General features: G+C 36.3%; 1 protein-coding gene across 1 annotated transcript in view; it reads right to left on the reverse strand.

The window, feature by feature from the left end:
• The window catches only part of TSHR (thyroid stimulating hormone receptor), a 163,674-nt gene that overhangs the window by 89,524 nt on the left and 52,167 nt on the right, over window positions 1–21,983 (reverse strand). The window lies entirely within an intron of this gene.

The following is a 21,983-nucleotide window of genomic DNA, read 5'->3' on the forward strand; positions in this document are numbered from 1 at the left end:
TTGGGTAGAGTGCATTGGCTTTCATTCCGGGTGGGGACGGTAGTGTAGTCTCTCTGAAATTTCTGTAGTCAATGTCAGTGATGCTTATAAGTGCCTCTGTGACTTAGGCTGCTAGGGTTTGTGTGGCTAGTTTGCTGGTTCTGGCGCTGCTTCCCTGTGGGCAAAGTGCCCGGCTGGTTCATGCAAGGGAGCATGGGATAGATCCACTGGCTCTGAGGTTGCTCTTTTGGGGCAGAGTGCTAAGCTAGTTTGCATACGAAGGGATCACAGGGATAACACCTGATTTTAAAATCTGAAACAAGACATCTTAATGGTATTCTATAGTACCAAAGTGCAAATAAATAAACAACATAGATTTGCCCTGAAAATATATTTATTTCTTCAAGTTAAAGCCTCATTTTTTCTAAATATTAAATAATAATTCATAGACAATACACAGTATCTTTTACCATGCCTTAAATTGTTATTCAATTAAAAATAAGTTTTTCCATATACTTCTTTATCAAAATATAAACAAAAATACCTAGTCAGAGCCTAGGGTCACACTGTCTCCTATATGTGTAGTTCCTTCTAATATATGACTGTAGGGTCACAAACTGGATTATGATTTTATCCCAAGAGCAGGAGGGTAGCATGGAAGAAACCCCTGCTCTTCTAAGCATAATGCTGTGTATGTCACCAACAGGTCAGCTTTCATCTTCCCTTGCCCTGGTGCAAGAGGGTGAATGGGTTTAAAAGAACTAGGGTTTGTGCAGGTCATAAAGGGATATTCAAATCTATGGAAGGAAACCCCAGAGATTTCCTGCTTGCTTTATTAATTGAGGCAACCAGTCAAAGCATCCTAGTTCCCATTATACCTCAGCTTTTACAGAGAGGTCTAAAGTTTTACCATGTTGTAATTTTATATGTAAAAGGCATTAAAACATGGGACATACTCTGGAAAACCTCCATTATAATGGAAAAATGTCATGACCAAAAAGGAACATTTGCTCCATGTGAGCTGTATTCAGAATGCATTTCCTATTGACAAGCTTGTTGATTAAAATAAAAATAAAGCCACATACACATTTTCTCCTGACAATCCTCTGAATTAAAAAAACAGTAAAAGAAACCACATGATTTTCCAGTTTGAATGAAAAAGATTAAGTGGATGAGAAGTCCAAATGCATCTGTATCTGGGAGGTCATACTCAATTTCATTCAGCATCATCAAAAAGACTCTTCAGTGAAGTATATCTGATTTAGAAAAGTTTGTTTCGTAAAATGAAAAACCACTGGTAAGATAATTTAATTAGCATTTATTTCCCTGCCTGATTTTTAAAAGGTGCTTGTATTTGTCTGAATTCATCAAGAGAGAGAAAAGGATTGATACTCAAATATTTCATCCTATATAATCATTCAACTAGAATTTACTTTAAAATTCAAGCCAAAGCTTCAGATTTTTAAAGAAAATATATTTTGATGTAATAACCTTGAGTTCAATACTTGAGGTAGAAAACGGATTTCACCAAAAGCAATACAATTTTTGCTTGAAATTAAGTGAAGGATCAGTTTTCTGTGGTCTTTTAGCCAAGAGACAAGAAAAAAAAAATTAACTCAGTTCATTTTTTCAATTCTGTTTTAGTATCAGAGAGCAGGCAATTGAAAGTTCTTTGAGAAAGTAATTTCTTTGTTTTCCCTAAGGACTCTTGAATGTTCATACTGGAACATCAGTGACCTTATTTTTACCAACGTTGTGTCAGCCACCATCAACTTCCTTCTGTGCTGCAATAAATATGGTCCAGTAACTGTAGGTCCTAAATTTGAGCCTATCAGCACAATTTCTTAAACATCAAGAGCCTGGTAGTTATGACAAAAGAGACTTTGTGCAGAATTTTCACTGAACCCATCATAATTCCTAGCACATCCATCCCATACTGTAGTCCAAAGTAGAGTGTTAAGTAATTACACAATATAAATTATTTTGAGGCAGTTCTAGTGAATCATTTTTATAGTGCTGAGGCTTGGAAATTCCAGACAATGTTGGGCAGTCTCAACAAACTATGTAATAGACAACTGGCAAGGATGCAGAATCCATGGGTATATTTTTTTAAGAAAGCCAACTTAGTATTTCACCCTCTTTTCTTTAGGAAAAAATGTCAACTGCTTTGATTAACTGATAGGTCACCAGGTAGTCTTAAGAACCGTTTCCCAGAATGGCTCACACTCCTTTCTACCACACTGTACGGAGATTTTTATTTCCATAAAGTAAGCCTGAAAAACTAGGTTGATTTGGTTTTTTTCCTCATTAACACATTTTAAAACTGAAAATCAAGTCACATGTATTTTTACTTATTTTCTTTCCATTACAAATAAACTGCTGAGGGTGCAGACACAGAACTGTAACAATCCAAATCAGGATAGCTCTCTTTTTGCTCTCCTTCCCTGTCTCCCTCTTTTCTCCCATTCTCCTTTCACTATATGCTATATGGTCTGAACTCCTAGGGCATGAAATACAGATGAGAAATGAATATGTATAATCCTCAAAAGTAAATCACAGAACAGTTTTATAACACTGAGTTAAATAAGATGAAGAAGGGAAAATATATCCTCATAATTAAAAAAAAACCCAAAAGATTCCTATTGGTGAAATAAGGAATGCTTTCTCAAAGATTTTGAAGTAAGTTTTACATGGGAAATGGGAGTGAAATAACTGGGGAAATCACGATGGCTTTTGTCATGATTTTTAATTCCTTTAAAGGTTACAGAATGATTCATATTTTCTATTTCTTCATGTGTCAGTTCTGGTAAATTGTATTTTCATAGGAATTTTTCCATTTTGTTAAAATTTCAAATTTAGAGACATAAAGTTAATATCTTTAAATAACGTAATTTAAAAATGTCCATAGACTCTGTGATAATAGACATCTTTTTTTATTTCTGATTCTTTTTTCCTTGATCAACCTTACCAGAGGCTTATCAATTTTATTAGTCTTTTCAAAGAATTCATTTTGAGTTTTAAAAAATTTTCTCTATTAAAATTATAAATGTCTGATAATTCATATTCTGAATCTCCTGTGCCTTTGTTTCTGTTGCTGACTTTTAATTTTTTATTACATTATCTTCTCTTCTCATTTGTCTGGTTACTTTTTATTGTGTGCAAGATGTTGTACACTAAAAGTGTTGAAATCATTTGAAGCCTAAACTTATAGTTCCTGGGAGGATTTCCATTTACTCTTGGCAGTTGGTTAGAGGCACTAGCAATCTTATGTTACCGTAATCCAGTTAGAGAAACTAAGATCGTTGAAAATGGAACTTCAGTCCCAGGTTTTTTTCTCAGCTACGCCTTAATACTAGATGGAGCCCTTTGGGATCCCAACTCAATGTAGGGGATTTATCAGAGATCCCTTCTTGATAGATTTTCTTTTCCGACTGTCTAGCCCTATAGCACTGCCAACCCTCTGCTCAACTATTCCTTTAATTACCTCCTCCAGAATCACATTCCTAGGATCTTTTTCTGACTTACATTTTTTTCTCCTCTAATTCTTTACTACTGTGAAATTTAAAAAAAAGTTTTTTTTTTACCCTGCTTTGCTAATTTTTCTTACCAGGAGTGGTTTATGTGATGTAAACCAGCATTTCTGAAAGGATAAGTTCATTACACTTTGTTTTTAATATTTTACCATTGGTCTATGATTTTTAAGGTCAGTTTTTCATACTATGAAAGGCTTACCATCCACTTGAGTTCTTCTAGTAATTTCTTTGTTACTTTGTAAGATAACAACTGTCTGTAATATCGTAAGGTCTCCCTTTCTTTAAATGGTACCTATTAATTTCCCATTCTGAATGATGCTTTTAGAATATGTCCAGTTACTTCCATCTTCTTGCTTTTCTTTTCTGCTACACTCATTTTGTTTAGTTGTGTGCTTAATCTTAGATCAGCCTTAAACAACAGATTTTAAAAAATGAGAAGATCGATGCTTAAACTACCTCCCATTTTGATTTTCCTCTTGATCCTGATTTTTGTTAGTTATATTATTTTTATAAAGTGATAACTTATTACATTTCTATTCTGTTCTATAAACCCTAATTTCCTGATGTCATTTTAACCTTAGTTTTAAATTAAAAATAACTTAATGCTCATAGCTCATCATTTATATCTTGGTTGACCTAGTTGGCTAACAGCTTTTTTAAAGCTCATGTAGGTTTTTTCCCCTACATTTTCCACATTTGAAAAAGTTATTGGATATAAGAGCAGAATAAAAAAGCCTGCTGTGCCGGGGTATATAATTTAGGGGTCACACTTTATTTCCCTGAGAACTTGATGATTTCATTATTCCTAGCACTGAATGTAGAGAAATTTGAAGCTAGCTTAATTCTTTTGCTTTTCAGATAAGATATTTATTCCCTCACCTTTTTTGGATATTCTTGGGTTCTTTATTTTTCTTTGAAGTTCCTTAACTTTACTAGATTGTGTATGGATATTAATGAATATGTCTGCTGGAATATTGTGTGTCCTTTAATTCTACAGATTCAAATCTTTTACTTCAGGAGGTTTTTTTTGATAAAACTGTGGATATTTTTGTTCTCCATTTGTTCTGTTCTTGTCTTTAAAAACAAGAAGGTTGAATGTTTCACATATAATTTCTAATAAAAACCCAACGTGTTATACCTGCACAATCTCCTCTGTGTTCTAGATCTTCAATATTTTCCTACTATAATCTTTATTCTTTCTATTTCATTTTGCTACATTTTCTCAAGATGTTGTGAATGTCTTGACTTATATTTTCAACATGGACAACATTGCCATTTACATCAAAGCTTTTCTCTCCCTTTCTTCCTTCCTTCCTTCCTTATGTCCTTCCTTCCTTCCTTCCTTCCTTCCTTCCTTCCTTCCTTCCTTCCCTCTTCCCTTCCTCCCTCCCTCCCTCCTTCCCTCCCTCCCTCCTTCCCTCCCTTCCTTCTTTCCTTCTTTTCTTTTTTGAGATGGAGTTTCACTACAGCTGGGCTGGAGTGCAATGGCGGAATCTCGGCTCATTGCAACCTCCGCCTCCTGGGTTCAAGCAATTCTCCTGCCTCAGTCTCCAGAATAGCTGGGATTACAGGTGTCAGCTGCCACACCCAGCTAATTTTTGTATTTTTAGTAGAGACGGGGGTTTCACCATGTTGGCCAGGCTGGTCTCAAGCTGCTGACCTCAGGTGGTCCACCAGCCTCGGCCTCCCAAAGTACTGAGATTACAGGCGTGAACCACCATGCCTGACCCAAAGCCTTTATTTCTTTGATGCTTTTATTTTTCTCTTTTACTTCTATCCCAATATCTGCCAATTAATTTTTTTAAATTTATTACCTTTTTTTAACTTCAGACGTTGTATCTTAGCTTTGGAGTCTTAACTCAGAAAGATCACCTTATTCATTAAGTTTTATGAACTCACAGATAACTTTGGTCACAAGTTTTATCTGCTCTAGGGCAATAAAAAATTTTGGTGGTTGCCCTCTTTATGATTTTTGTTTATTCTGTTGCTTTTCTTCTTTATGTAAATAGGGCTATTTTACATAAATCCTATGTTAATTCCTTTTTGATAATGAGGGGATTTTTCTCTGGAGGTGACATCATAATGTATGAGAATATGGAAGGGGCAGAGAAGTGCTCTGTGATAGTAGAAAGACTTTTTAGTTCGTAGCAAACACACATACAAGCATGTCAATTGTGTGGTTTAGCTGTAAACTCTCTTTACTCATCTATCCATCATATAAATATTTATTGTGCACCTACTTTGTGCCAGGTACTGCTCTAGGTTTGGAGAATATAACAATAGATACATCAGAAAAAAAGTCTCTGCCTCCAGGGAGTTTACATTCAATGGAGGATAAAGATTGACAGCCTCAAGCTGCTTATCATTCAGTTTCTCATCTGGTCTTCCAAACAGATAGTTTCTTGGAGAGTTAGCTTGTCTGCACGTGTTTTCATTTGCCATCACATACCCTGGAATGGAGGGGTATCTTGTGGGGTTTCAGGAGCTCCGTGAGGCCATCCATCTTGTTCTATCATGTCTTACCTTGATGTGTATCACCTACATCAAAGAATTCAGCACTGTCATCCTTTGAGCTCCAGTAACCATCTTCTTTCAGTGTCTTACCTCTCTCTGGTCCAATTTCACTATACTCGCCAGCCTTTCTCTGTATATATTATGGTTGAAGTTAATGAGATTTTCTAATAATTACATATGGGAGTGTGTATTGCTAAATTTCCTTGTTGCTTTTGGCTTATTTCCAGAAAGCAGTTTAGCGATCAAGATGTCTTTAGTATACTGAAACTAAGTATTTCATCCTTTCACTTTCAAAGTGAGGGAACTGAGGCCCAGAAGGTTCAGTGATTTGTTGAATGTCTCACATATAATTTTTAATAAAAATTTAATCCTAGAACCAAAGTTTCTGGGCTCCCAGTTGAATGTACTATTATATTTTATTTTTATGTGATATACAAGTATCAAGGAAACCAATCAATATTATAGATTGAAACAGCTTCAGATTTGTCCAAAACCAGCTTCCCACCTCTTCTCATGTTAAAAAAAAATAACTACATATTTATACTGATTTATCCATTGGAATAGTTAGGGTTCAGGTCAATCCTTGAATTGCAAGTTTAATTATACACACACACACACACACACACAATTTGGAAACCTGTTTTGGAGATTTGTGACAATTTTTAAAAACTTGCAGTTGAACCACAAGTCCTGAAAATATTTTTAAAATTTTTTTTAAAAAGCTAGGTAGACACTACTCTATTTTATCATCTGTTATGATAAAATACAAATCTATTATAAAAAGTTAAAATTTACTAAAACTTTCAAACACAAATACAGACTGTACATGGTGCCATTCAGTCAAGAGAAATGTGATCAAAGTATTGAATCATTACTGCATAAAATTAACTGTAGTACATACTGTACTACTGCAAAAATTCCATAACCGCCTCTTGTTGCTATTGTGTATGCTCAGGTGTTACAAGTATCTGCTTAAAATTTCATGTTACAAATTATCTCTGTAGAAGCACTTTGTGTGTCCAGCAAATTGCATATAACAGTAAAAGGTAACCCCCTCATGGTTCTTACATATTTTTCATTGTATTTAGGGAAATATTGTAAACCTTGAATAACACCATGGGATCTATACAAAGTGTCATTAGTGTTGCTGAAGTGCTCCCAAGAAGTAAAGAAAAATCATGACAAGAAGAAGTTGAATTGCTTGATATTAACCATAGATTGAGGTCTGCAGCTGTGATTGCCTGCTGTTTCCAGATAAATGAATCTAGTATAAGGACCATTGTTTAAAAAGAAAAAAAATTCATGAGGCTGTCACTGCAGCCACACCAGCAGGTATTAAAAGCTTATACTTTTACAAAATACCTTTTTATCTCATATTGAAAATGGAGCTTTTATGTGGGTGCAGAATTGCTATAAGAAAGGCATACCTGGCCGGGCCCAGTGGCTCACGCCTGTAATACCAGCACTTTGGAAGGTGAAGGTGGATAGATCACAAGGTCAAGAGATCAAGACCATCCTGGCCAACACAGCAAAATCCCTTCTTTACTAAAATACACAAAGTTAGCCAGGTGTGATGGTGTATTCTTGTAGTCCCAGCTACTTGGGTGGCTGAGACAGGAGAATTGCTTGAACCTGAGAGGTGGAGGTTAAATTGAGTCAAGATCACACTGCTGTACTCTAGCCTGGTGACAGAGGAAGACTGTCTCAAAAAAAAAAAAGGCATACATAAAGACTATTATTATTTGAAAAAAGGTGAAGTCATATAACAAAGCAAAGCAAAAAGAAGATAAAGAAACTAAAGCTGGAGAATTTAATGCCAGCAAAAGATGGTGTCATAGTTTTAGAAAGATGTTTAGTTTTAAAAATGAGAAGATAACTGGAGAATCAGCCTTTGCTGTCCAAGAGGCAGCAGATGAGTTCCTGGGCACCATTAAGAAAATCACTGAGAAGAAAGAACATCTGCCTAAATAGATTTTAATTTTTTAAAAGTTTGGGGGTACGTAGTAGGTGTACTGAATAGTTTTTTAATGCAAATAAAGGTGCCCTATTCTGAAAAAAAAAATCCATGAAGGACATTTATTAGTAAGAAAAAGAAGTGAATACCAGGATTGACGGCAGGAAGAGATGGGCTACCTCTATTGTTTTGGGCAAATGCAGTTAGGTTTATGATATGGACTGCCCTTATCTATAAAGCAGCTAACCCTGGAGCCTTGAAAGGAAAAGTTAAACATCACCTGCCAATCTATTGGTTCTACAGGAAGGCCTGTACAATGAGATCCCCTTTTCTGGATTGACTCCATTTTATGCTTTGTCCCTCAAGTCAGAAATTACCTTGATGGTAAAAGATTGCCATTTAAGATTCTTTTGATGTTGAACAATGCCCCTGGCCACCCAGAACTCTATGAATTAAACACTGAAGGTGCTAAAGTGGTCTACTTGTCCCCAAACACACATCTTTAATTTACTCTCTATATCAGGGTCCTAAGGTTCATTAAACAACAGTACCCTGGAAAGGATTGTCAACGCTACATCAGAGAACCCTTATTACCCTGATTTGGCTGTGTCCTCACCAAAATCTCACCTTGAATTCCCATGTGTTGGGACTCAGCGGGAGGTAATTGAATAATGGGGACAGGTCTTTTCCATGTTGTTCTCATGATAGTGAATCAGTCTCACAAGATCCGATGGTTTTAAAAATGAAAGTTTCCCTGCACAAACTCTCTCTCTTTGTCTGCCATCATCCATGTAAGACGTGACTTGCTCCTTGTTGCCTTCCACCATGATTGTGAGGCTTCCCCAGCCACATGGAACTGTAAGTCTATTAAGCTTTTTTCTTTTGTAAATTGCCCAGTCTTGGGTATGTCTTTATTAGCAGCATGAAAACAGACTAGTATACTTGATAAAGAGAAGGTCATGAAAGTATAGAAGGACTACATCATTGAATATGGTATCATAGTTACAGAAAAAGCTGTGAAAGCCATCAAGCCAAAAACAATACATTCCTGCTGAAGAAAACCTTGTCCAAACAAATTGTGTATGACTTCATAAGATTTATGACAGAGCCAATTAAGAAAATCATAAAAGAGGTTATGAGTATGGCAAAAAACAAAAAAATAGAAGGGGAACGTGTGAAGAATGTCAAGATAGGGATGTTGGAGAAATTCAAGAAATAATAGACACACCAGAGGAATTAAACAGATGACTTGATGGAGATGAGTGCTTCCAAACCAGTGCCAGATGATGATGAAGTTATAGAAACAGTGTCAGAAAATAAATTAACATTAGACAATCCGGTAGAAGAGTTCTGAGTATTCAAGATTGCTTTATGCCATGGAACCTTCTGTGATTCTAAAGTAAATGGTGGAAGGACTGATGCTATATAGAAACATTTTTAGAGAAATGCAAAAGCAAAAAAGTCAGACTGAAATTACAATTTTTTTTGTAGAGTTACACCAATTATATCTGTCTCTGCTACCTCGCCTTCCACCTCCTCTACCTCTTCTGCCTCTGCTACCCCTGAGACAGCAAGATCAATCCCTCTTCTTTCTCATTCTTCTCAGCCTATTCAGTGTGCAGACAACAAGGATGAAGGTCTTTGCAATGATCCATTTCCACTTAATGAATAGTAAATGTATTTTCTCTTCCTTTTCTTTATAACGTTTCTTTTCTCTGTCTTATTTTATTGTAAGAATACACTGTATAATATATATAACACATAAAATACGTATTAATTGACTGTTTATGTTACTGGCAAGGCTTCTGGTTAACAGTAGGCTACTAGTAGTTAAGTTTGTGGGGAGCCAAAAGTTTATGTGAATTTTTGGCTGCAAGAGCAGTCGGCACCCCAATCCCTGCATTGTTCAAAAGTCACGTGTGTGTGTGTGTGTGTGTGTGTGTGTGTGTGTGTGTGTGTGTAGGCCTCTCCCTTTCTCTCAGAGATAGTAGACTAATAGATCCCAGGATTGATCTATATATCATTTATCTCTCTCTCTATCTCTCTATCTATCTATCTCTCTCTCTACCTATTTATATCTGCAGAGATTTATTAAGGGAATTAACTCACATAAATTTGGTGGTGAAGTCTCAAAATCTACACTCAGCAAGCTAGAGACAAAGGAGAAACAATGGTGTGAGTTGCAGTCTGAAAGTCAATAGGCTTGAGACCTCCAAAGGGCTGATGTTTAGTTTGAGTCAGAAGACAGAAAAAGACTGATGTCTCAGATCGTGTAGTCAGGCAGGAAGAGTTTCCCTTTCCATTTGTAGCCTATTCAGGTCAATCTGCTTTACTCAGTGTCTTAGTCAATTGAAGTGCTATAACAGAATATCTTAAACTGGGTAATTTATGGGCAATAGAAATGTAGTTCTCACCTTCTAAAAGCTGGGAAGCCCAAGATCAAGGCACCAAGAGATCTCTACATAAACACAGCAAATTCAGTTTCTGGTGAGGACGCGCTCTTTTGTGCCTTCTAGCTGTGTCCTTAGGTAGCAGAAGGGGCACATAGGCTTCTTGTGCTCTTTTCTAAGGGCAGTCATCTCCTTAATAACCTCATTAATGAGGGCTCCACCCTCATGGCCCAATCAACTCCCAAATGCCCCACATCTTAATACTACCATATTAAGGGTTAGTTTCAATATATGAATTTTGGGAAGAGGAGGACACAAACATTCAGATCATAGCACTCAGTCTACTAATGCAAATGTTAATCTCATTGAAGACAACCCCTTAGCCACACACAGAATGCTCTTTGACCAAATACTCTGGACACCCTGTGGCACACAACACAAATTGACACATAAAATTATCATGCTCACAGTAATTACTGTAATGTTAAAGCATACTTTCAGGTCCATGCATCGGATGCCATGTGCCAACTACTGAGTAATGTCAGTTGTTGATAACTGAGGTTGTAAACTTAGAAAAGAATAAAAGTAGGTAATTACTGAAAGTGCAGGCATGTATTTTCTGATACTGTTACCTATAAAATTTCTTTTTTTATCATGACTCAGATCATACATTTCACATATTTAAAAGTGTGCTGAGTGGTTTCAATGTGCTTTAAGAAATGTCGTAAAAATAAAGAATTGATCTGAAACATTTTAAATTTATACGTTTCTTTCTGGAGTTGTAAAGCATTACATGTAATTAAACAATGTCCATTAATGTAATGTAGAATCAGGGTCTTGGTTATCTAACAACAAACTTAACATGCAATATAGTTTCCTTCAGGTAAAAGAACATGATTGACTTCACTTTACTCTCCTTTCCCTGCTTCCTATCCTCTCTTCTCTTTCTTACCCTGTTCCTTTCTCTCTTTCCCTAACACAAGCAGATTTGGAGAAAACAAATATGGAGCAAACGCAGAAGCTTTTTCCCCCTTATCCTAGTGATGAAGATGAGCAGGTAAAACATCTAACCAGTGTAAGATGGTGTAATGAGCTCTTCAGTGGAATAGTAACTAATTAGGGTGATAGTAGACTTTATAGGGGAGTAAACACTGAAGCTGAGCCCTGGTGGTTGACTCATCAGGCAAAGTGGCACATTCTAAGCAGTGGTTCCCAGTTTCTTTGGTACCAGGGACCAGTTTCATGGAAGACAATTTTTCCACAGGGTTGGGGGGATGGTTCTGGGATGATTCAAGCATATTAGATTGAGTGCATTTTATTTCTATTATGATTGCATGGTAATATGTAATGAAATAAATAAGTAACTCACCATAACTTAGAGTCAGTGGGATCCCTGAGCTTGTTTTCCTGCAACTAGATGGTCCCATCTGTGGGTGGTGGGAGACAGTGACACCCAAAGTGTGTTGCTTATGTCCAGTCTATTCTGTAGTATCCTTTTGGTTGCTGTCACAGCAGAAAACCTGCTTCACAAAGATAGGATGTTGGAAATGGAAGCAGGCTTTCCAGTGCTTTTGTGGCAACCTCAGGATATTGTGCCTTGACTTCAACCCAGAACATATGGAGATTTGAGATTGTTTCAAACATACCTTTAAGGATACCAGATGCAGCTGTACAATTGAAGCACATCAACTCACTTGCCACTATAAAGGCACCAGATACGTCTTACTTGACACTTGCCACTCACTTTTAGGGTTTTTGATATGAGTATCCAAGCAATTGATTTATTATGGTCTCTTTGCATTCAAACCTCTCTGCCAGTGTTAATTTGTGTTTGCAGCAGCTCCCGAGTGCTAGCATCACTGCCTCAGTTCCACCTCAGATCATCAGGCATTGGATTCTCATAAGGAACACACAGTCTAGATCCCTCACATGTGCAGTTCACAATTAGGCTCACGTCCCTATGAGAATCTAATGCCACTGCTGATATGACAGGGGGCAGGGCTCAGGTAGTAATGTGAGTGATGGGAGCAGCTGTAAATACAGATGAAGCATCACTCGCTCACCTGCCACTCAATTCCTCTGTGTGGCCTGGTTTCTAACAGACCATGGACAGGTACTGGTTCATGTCCCCAGGCTTGGGGTCCCCTCTTCTAAAGGGAATTACTAATTCCCCATAGTCTTTGAGAACATTTTAGCTATTTCTAGCATCTGACACATAGTAGCTGCTCGTTCAGTCATTTATCCATTCAAGAATATTTATTAAATATCTTTTATGTGACTAAGTGTAACACACACACACACACACATATACACACACACACAGACACATGTTTAATAAATGTTATTTTATTTTAGAATTGATGATTGGCTTGCACCAACTCATCCACATCTTCTTGCCTGTTCAATGTTGCTTTTATCTTGGCAAAACTGGAGTCACTATCAGTATATATAGCTCATGCCACCATTTTTTTTTTTTTTTAAGATGAAGTCTTTCTCTGTCACCTAGGCTGAAGTGCAGTGGTACAATCTCAGCTCACTGCAACCTCTGTCTCCTGGGTTCAAGCAATTCTCCTGTTTCAGCCTCCTGAGTAGTTGGGATGACAGGCACCCACCACCATGCCCAGCTGATTTTTGTATTTTTAGTAGAGATGGGTTTTGTCATCTTGCATGCCACTAATCTGAAGTGAGCCTATTCATGTTATATGATTTATCATATGTCTGGGGTTTGGGAAATTTGGTCATTCGGTTACAATTGCTTAAAAATGTCCATGTGCCTTTTCTTTTCATTTCTTCTGGCTTTCAATCCACATCTAGTTTCCTTCTGATGAAATATCTCTTGTTATGTCTCTAGCGTCCTGACCTTTGTCTTCACGACTAACATCTGCTTTCACTAAGTTGATTTGTAAGACAAATCTCATCTTGGCTTTGCTCAATTTCTGAGTTGTTTGGATTCCAAAAGTTTTGAAATGTTTTCTGGGATTTTGCATGCATTTTTTTCATGGGGTGATCAAATTCTCAGACCAGTTCCTCCAAGCGTATTTCACTTATTCATGTAGTAGAACTAGGAGCAGCTTGAGCTCTATGTTCAGGATATGAGGAGGTCACAGCCATCAAAGGAGGAGGCTTTCTCCCACCATATCCCTGAGTGCAGGTTCATTTCCTGGTGAAACTTTCAGATAAGTAGGTTACATCTTCCTTTTCTTCCCTGTCCCCTGTACCCCCTTTCATAACTCTCTGAGGCCTTCCCTCCAAATCCTTGGTGCTGGTGTCCCCACACACAGCACTTACCTATTTATAGTTTGCCTGCACCCAGAACCAATTTAACTCTAAAAATTGTGTTTCAAAATTACCTCCATCACTGCTTCCTCATTCTCTGTGGGTAGTTGTTCTACAACCTTTGCAAAGTGAAGGTGGAATTAATTGACCCCATTGGATAACTGTCTGATTTCATTATTTAAACTAAAATTCTCAGATATACCAAAGGAAATCATAGGCAAGGTGAAGTGAAAGTATTCAGGCAGGTTATGGAGTATATTTTGGAACAGTAAGACATGAAGTCATTTATTAATTTAAAGAACATTTATTGGGCAGCTTTTATGAACTAAGCTCTGTGTTAAGCAGCGGAGAGGAATGACAGTGGATTACATGGACTAAAGAGAAAGAAGAGCCAGCAATTCAATAGAGTGTGTTAAGTACTATTGTAATTCCTGCACTTTGGGAGGCCAAGGTGGATGGATCACTTGAAGTCAGGAGTTTGAAACCTGCCTGGCCAGCATGGTAAAACCTCATCTCTACCAAAAATACAAAAAATTAGCTGGGCGAGGTGGCAGGTACCTGTAATCCCAGCTACTCAGGAGGTGGAGGCAGGAGAAATGCTTGAACCAAAGAGGCGGAGATTGCAGTGAGTGGAGATTGTGCCATTGCAATCCAGCCTGGGTGACAGAGTGACACTCTGGCTCAAAAAAAGGAATCATACAATGTGGCATTTGGGGTGTTCAGGGGAAGTGACATCACAAATGAGATGTAGAGGCCTGAGCAGTGGCTATTTTTGTGTGTGGTGCTTGTAAATTCTTTTCTAACTTATACTTTGCACTCTTTGGTGCAGAGGTTCAATCATGAGACTACTTAACAATTACCTGGGCTATTTGTTTGACATGTATCTTCTCAGAACCCATTCCCATTGTTATGATTCCATGGGGAATGGGTTCTGAGAATGGGTTCTGTTTAGAGTGTCTTCTGGGAACTTATATTTTTAACAGATCCACAGGGAATTTGGGTGCAAGCTGTTCTGGAGTCACGTTTTGACAAAAAAAAAAAAAAAAAAAAACTCTGAAGTGCCAGGCAGGATTGACTTTAGCTGAAATTATGAAGTGGGTCAGGTTTTACTTTGTCCACTCTCTCCACTCCTTACATACTCCTGGTGCTCTTAGGTTACTGGGAGCTTTACTGAGCTCCCTGGTTCCATTATCCTGGTGCCCAATCTCATCTTCCACCATGCAAAGTTACCATCCTGTAATCACAGAATCTTAGAAGAACATCAGAATTAGCTGAAACTTTTAAAATGAGCAAAAGCTCTATGTTCCTGTGTTGAAAATTATAAATTAAAAAAGTGAAAAAAAAAGAAAAAGAAAATAAGCAAAAGCAAGGCATTGCCCTCATTTAATTCCCTTCTTAGCTTATATCTGTGACCTCAAGTGCCCTTAAACCCGTTTATGCCTAGTGTTCCATTATTGGAATGCTAAGTGTGTGGGAGTTATTTATATCCTATTGCTCAAGGTCACTGCCAAGGTCTGATTGCAAAAATTCAAAAAATTGCAATCTCAGGCATAAATATGTTAATGTCCCATTGATTGTTAAATCCTACATTCTGTTTATTTCCTCATCCCCTTACTGTTTCCATCCCCTCTGTTATTAAAATTTGTTGAGGTGACATTCACATGCTGGTTTCCACCACATATCTAACACTGTAACTGTGTTTGGATAAAACAAACCAAAATTTTTCTTTGATACATTGATAGTCTTTTCAATAAGTGCTGTTAGGAAAACTGTATATCCACATGCCAAAAAAAGAAACTAGACCCCTATACTGTATATAAAAATCAACTCAAAATGGATTTAAAAACCCAAGCATAAGACCTCAAACTAGAAGAAGACAGAGGTAAAATCTCCTTGACATTAATCCTGAAGAAAACAAAGGGGAAAGTTCCTTGACAATAATTTTTTAAATATGACCACCAAAGCACAGTCAACAAAAGGAAGCAAATAAACAAAAGGTAGAATTACATCAAATTAAAAAGCTTTTGCATAACAAGGGAAACAACAAAATGAAAAGGCAGCCTATGGACAAAGAGAAAATATTTGTAAACTGTGTATCTAGTGAGAGGCTAATAGCCAATATATATAAGAAACTCAAACAAAATAGCAAGAAAACAGATAACTGATTAAAAATGGGTAAAGGATCTGGAGACACTCCTCAAAAGAAGACATACAGAAATACAAATGGCCAATAGAAATATTTGAAAATGCTCAATGGCATTAACAACAGGGAAATACAAATCAAAACCATAGTGAGAGATCACCTTAAATCTGTTAGGATGGTTATCAACACAAAGACAAGAAATAAATGTTGGTGTAAGTGTGGAGAAAATGGAACACTTGTGGAACTTTGGTAGGATTGCAAATTGGGACAGCCGCTATGGAAAACAGAATGGAAGCTCCTGAAAAATTTAAAAATAGAACTACCATATGATTCAGCAATCCCTCTTCTGGGTGTATATTCAAAGAAATGAAATCAGTATGTGGAAGAGATATCTACATTCCCATTTTTATTGCAGCATTATTCACAATAGACAAGATTTGGAATCAGCTGAAGTGTCTATCTACAGATGAATGGATTTTTTAAAAAAGTGGCATATATACACAATGGAATACTATTCAGCCTTAAAAAAGAAATAAATCCTGTCAGTTGCAACAACATGGAATGAAACTAGAGTATGTTATGTTAAGTGAAACTGGCCAGGACAACAAAGAGAGATACCACATGACCTCACTAATACACGGAATCTAAAAAAAATTGAACTATAGAAGGAGAGGGTAGGATGATGGTTCCTGGTTGGGAATGGGGGAATAAGGAGTTGAGGAAATGTTGGTGAAAGGATACAAAATTTCGGTTACAGAAGAGGACTAAGTTTAAGATATCTATTGCACAACATGGTAACTATAGTTAATAACATTGTGCACTTGTAAATTTCTGGGACAGCAGATTAGAAGTGCTCTCACCACAAAAAAAGATATGTAAGGTAATACATATGTAAATTAGCATCATTTAGCCATTCCACAGTATATACATATTTCAAAGCATCATGTTGTACACCATAAATACCTACATTTATCAATTAAAAATTTTAAAAAATTTTTAAAGAGGTGATATTCACATGCTGGATTTAGAACATGTATCTAGTATAGTAACTATACTTGGTTAAAACAAACCAAAACTCTTGCCAGTCTTGAAAATTGCGCATTAGAAATTTAATATGAAATGCTAAATGGACAATAATTACTTTCCCCCTTCCTTTTGTTCCTCCTTGCCACAAAACGTAATTATCATTTTTCCCTTTCACTAGCCAACCTCTTTGTCAGCCTTAGTTTTACAGAGCAATTTTTCAAAGAAACTTTCTAGATACAGTGTAAAACTTCATGGCAAGAAACTCAATGCTTAAAATTTCTCAAACAAAAGGATTTAGATTGTTTGCAAAGTCCAATTTCTATGCTTCAAAAATAACACGTGGCTTAGCGAGATTTTGACTTTATATCAAAACTCTGATCATGATCCTAAAACTCAGACCGTTTCTGTATTCACACCACATAAACAGATTCTAAGAACTCGATCCCTGACACTGAAATCACCAGCCCATGGAATTAAAATGAAAATAAGAATCAGGTGAAGGTTTATTTTTAAGGAACATTCAATCCAAAACAAAGTTAAACTTAAAGCATAAATTCTGGTTCTTCTGGAAATTCTTTAGTTTTTCACCGTCATTACAGTTGGCAAAAACTATCTGCATGAAGAACTAAGGCTTTGGAAGGCATTTAGAAAATAATTTTCTGAGATTGTGTTCTACTAACACACCATGACTAATAGCTGCAAGAACTATCATTAGGTCTCTAAGTTATTTCATGCTTCCTACGTGGTGTGGGAATTCTAGGACAAAGTCTGTTAGCCTTGGTTTGGTTGCCATTCTGCTCCCATTCAATGAAATTGTGGTGAACAAGGCATGTTAAAGAGTCTGGTAGCACTGACTATACAGTGCTATTGTTCAATCAAACTCTCAGGGTTTGTACTGACGGGTCCAGAGGAAAGCCAAACATGAGATGGAGAGGAGGTCAAATTGGAGAAGGGATCCACTGAAGGATATTACTGTATTTCAGGCATTCTACTCAGCCATTTACATATATTATCTCATTTTTTCTTTTATATCTCCTAGATACAAATTTCCCACCATTCTTGATTCTGACACCCAACAGAAATATTGTTATTTGGCATTATGTGAGTTAGCCAAGAGACCTCTAATTTCCAGCCATTTCCTCTGGTCTGACCCCTAAACTCAGCTCATCTTGTTTCTCATTTCTGAGGGGACAAACACATCCTTAAAGGCAGACCCTCTAGGGTTTTGAGGAGACCGTCCCCGACATTGTTTTTACTTCTTTTCAAGACAACAAGCAAGTGAAAAACAGCTCCCTCTCACAAGAGGGCTGAAGCCAAGGATATAGAACAGATTTCCAACTGGCTTTTGGACTAAAATAACTGAACCAACAAGATATTTTAGAAGTGATTATTTGTTGCATTTCTCAAATTATGATGGATTTTATAGACCAATATCTCATGGTTATATGTGTCTTAATCCTAAATTAGGGATTAGTACACATTTTCTTTTCACAAATCATTTTAAGAGTGGAAATAATCCCGTAAATAGCATCACCCCATAAGATTAACTTATCAAAATTCTTTCATCGAGGACTAGGATTATACTCTATCCCAAATCAAATCAAGTAAATATAGATGATGCCAGACCACTAAACAACGTTTTCTCGAGCTCTAAAAGGGCAGAGTAAATATCCATCCTTGGGCCACGTGTGTGGTCTGGAATGAAGAAAGAGCTTTGCAGAATGGAATATCACCTCTGATGCTCACTGGCTGTGGGGTCCAGGTGAGTCACTTACTTACCCTGGAAGCCAGTGCCCACTGTCATGAGACCTTACTAAAGCCCATGGCTCATAACAGGATAGAGTGGACAATGAAGAGTAGCTGTAAATTTTTATTGGCTGGAAAACTCTTAGAGAACAGAGCATAAGTGTTTGTCTTTGTAGTTTATTACAATGGCACTTACAAATCCATTAAACACGCCTGTTTATTGGGAAAAAAAACCTACTTATATGTCTCAAAAATTGTGTACATCTGTTAAGATTTTCCTTATAAAAGTAACATAGGAAAAACATTTAATTCATATTTTCCAGGGGACTTTTTGATGTCATTGAAACATAAAAATAAACTTTTTCCTAGTAGTTACAACACATGACTAAAAATTCTAATTACCATTCCTTTCAGGCCACAAATATTGTACCATCATTTTTAAAACCTGACGAACTAGTATAAAAACTGGTTTGAAAAAAACTAATAAAATAGATAAACATCTAGCAAAATTGATCAAGCAAAAGGAAAGAGGAAGCACAATACATAATAGTATTGGGAATGCAAAAGAAGTTATAACTATAAATACTGTATAAATTTGGAAAAATAAAGAATATTATGAATAGCTTTATCTTCAAAGCTTTTAAAAATTAAGAGAAATTGATGTGTCCAGAAAAAATAAATGACCAAACAGAAACAGCAAAGGCTGAGCAGACAACTTATAATTCAATAAAGTATTTATTTTTGTCTATTTTTTCCTTGTCCCTGAAAAAGCACCAGCCAGAATGGTTTTACAATTTACCAAACTTTCAAAAAACTGACACTCTTCTTCTTGAGCAATTTCAGAAAAAAAGAAGAAAAGAAAAAAAGGAAGGAAGGGAAGGAAAAAGAAAAGTGCCTCAATTCATTTTACGAAGTTTGTACAATCTTGACACCAAAGCTGGGCCTGAATAGTACAAGAAAGGAAAAACCAACTCAATCATGTTAGTTCCTAGCCCCAGCCAATTGAATGCTGTCTTCTAGGTCTTTGACTCTCAAGAGAGTGACAACAAGATGTAAGAACAGTGAAGTTTTTCTGGTAGCTATGGAAGTGAGAATATGAAGGAATTAGTGCTGAGTACTAAGAAGCAGTGATACCCGTAATGGAATTCTCAGCAGTGTTCTAAAGAGTCAAATTTGCCCAACTTCAGTTTAAGATAGTTGGGATGAGCTTCTGTTACCCCCAACTCTAAATCTTGACTGATATGTCTTACATGTACATCTTTTGGGCATATACCAAAAATATAGCAAATTTCATATTTAATAGGGAAACTGTAGAAACATTGTCTTTAAGGTTAAGAAGACAGAATGTTGCTATTCAACATTGTAGTGGAGTTTCTAATGAATGCAATATGACAGAAAATAGGAATTAATTTTGAAAAGGGAGAAAAAAATTGTTATTTTTATATATTTTCCTGTAGGGCAAAGCAAGAGAGTTCAGCAGTGTTGCTGCATATAAAGACTAATGTCCAGCTATCCATAGCGCTCATATACACCAGCAAAAATCATTTAGAAAATGTAAATTTTAAAAACTCATTAAAAAATAAAAAAACCTATAATATAGTTAAAAATAAATGAAACTCATACAAGATGTCAACTGAGAAAATTATTAGATTCGATTGAAAGACAAAATGAAGAGAAATTAAAGATATACATGGCTGTTTCAAAATTTAAACTATAGAATAATAGATTACATAAACAAAGTTAAATAACTAGTATATAACTTCTTAGTCAACATATTTTAAAAATTAAATTAAAAGGCAAGTTATAAACTGGGAAAAGATACTCACTAGTTGCATACCAAAGCATTAATACCCAAGATATATGAAGAACTCTTGTGAAGCAATAAAAAGATAAGGCAATAGATAATTTACAGAAAAAGAAGGTAAAGTGAAACGAGAAAAAGCATGAAAAATGCTAAATCTCAGTAGTCATGAGGAAAACGAGAGCAAGAATATTTATCAGATTGGCAAATATTTAAAATGTCTGAGGATATGGTGAGGATATTTGGAAATGGAAATTCTATTTACTTGGGAGTGAATTCTGCTACAATCACTCCAAAGAGTAATTTGGAAATATCTGGTAAAATTGAAGTTAACTATGTCTTCCAAACCAACAAGTCCTCATCTAGATAGGTACTTGCCAAAAACCTGCCACAAGTGACATATACAGGAACACACAAGGATGTTCAGTCTGGCAGCCTTTTCAAGAGTCAACTTTGTGGAACAACTTAAAGCTCATTATAGGGGAAGTAGATAAACAAATTCTGATTTATTTACATGACAAAATACTAAATAGTCAAAAATATAAACTAGACTACATGCAGCAACATTAATTTCTTTTGAATTCACATATGGAGTCAAGAAAGTAGGCTATAGAATTATACACAAAATATGATATTTAAATAAAATGTTAAAATACAAAACACAATCCTCTGGTATTTGCGGTTGTGGGCAGATGTGATAAAGAGAGTAATACGCACATCAACTGCAGCACACTGATAACTTCTGAGGAAGAAAGGGAATGACCATGAAACAGAGAGGAACTCAACTATGATGTTTTATTTTTAAAAAACACAATTGTGGCCAGACACGGTGGCTCACTCCTGTAATCCTAGCACTTTGGGAAGCCGAAGTGGGCAGATCACAAAGTCAAGAGATGGAGACCATCCTGGCCAACATGGTGAAACCCAGTCTCTACTAAAAATACAAAAATTAGCCAGGTGTGGTGGTACATGTCTGTAGTCCCAGCTACTCGGGAGGCTGAGGTAGGAAAATTGCTTGAACCCAGAAGACGGAGGTTGCAGTGAGCTGAGATGGCGCCACAACACTCCAGCCTGGCGACAGAGTGAGACTCTGTCTCAACAAAACAAAACAAAAACACACAACTGTTACTATTCCTGGAGGTGAACATGTAGGGGTATTTATTATAGTACACTATGTGTCTTTGTGTATTTTAAATATTTCATAATAAAGAAACTACAATTAATATGTAATGTAGGCAGTATATGAATCAGCATGGCCTATAAACCAAATGATGCTACTGACAAACATTTCGCCAACTTGGAAACCCTAGAAACATCACATTTAAAAAAATCATCTTATTTATAGGACACATCATTTGTTTCCTTTTCCACAAATGACAAATGATGAGGACATAAAAGCATGATTGCATTGACATGATTTAAAAAATCTGAGACTACTGAAGCTATTTTTAGCTGAACTTACTATCAGTACTGAAGCTATTATTAGCTGAAGAGTAACCTATCACTCTTTCTGAATTAACATTGTAGGCCTCACCTTTAAAAATGTGGGTATTTTGACAATATAAATCGTTTAATGTGGGTTTAAATTTTATTTTAACTAGCCTATAAGCAAGAAAACTGT

The sequence above is a fragment of the Saimiri boliviensis genome, chromosome 2, assembly GCF_048565385.1.
Source record: "Saimiri boliviensis isolate mSaiBol1 chromosome 2, mSaiBol1.pri, whole genome shotgun sequence".
Classification (NCBI taxonomy): Eukaryota; Metazoa; Chordata; class Mammalia; order Primates; family Cebidae; genus Saimiri; species Saimiri boliviensis.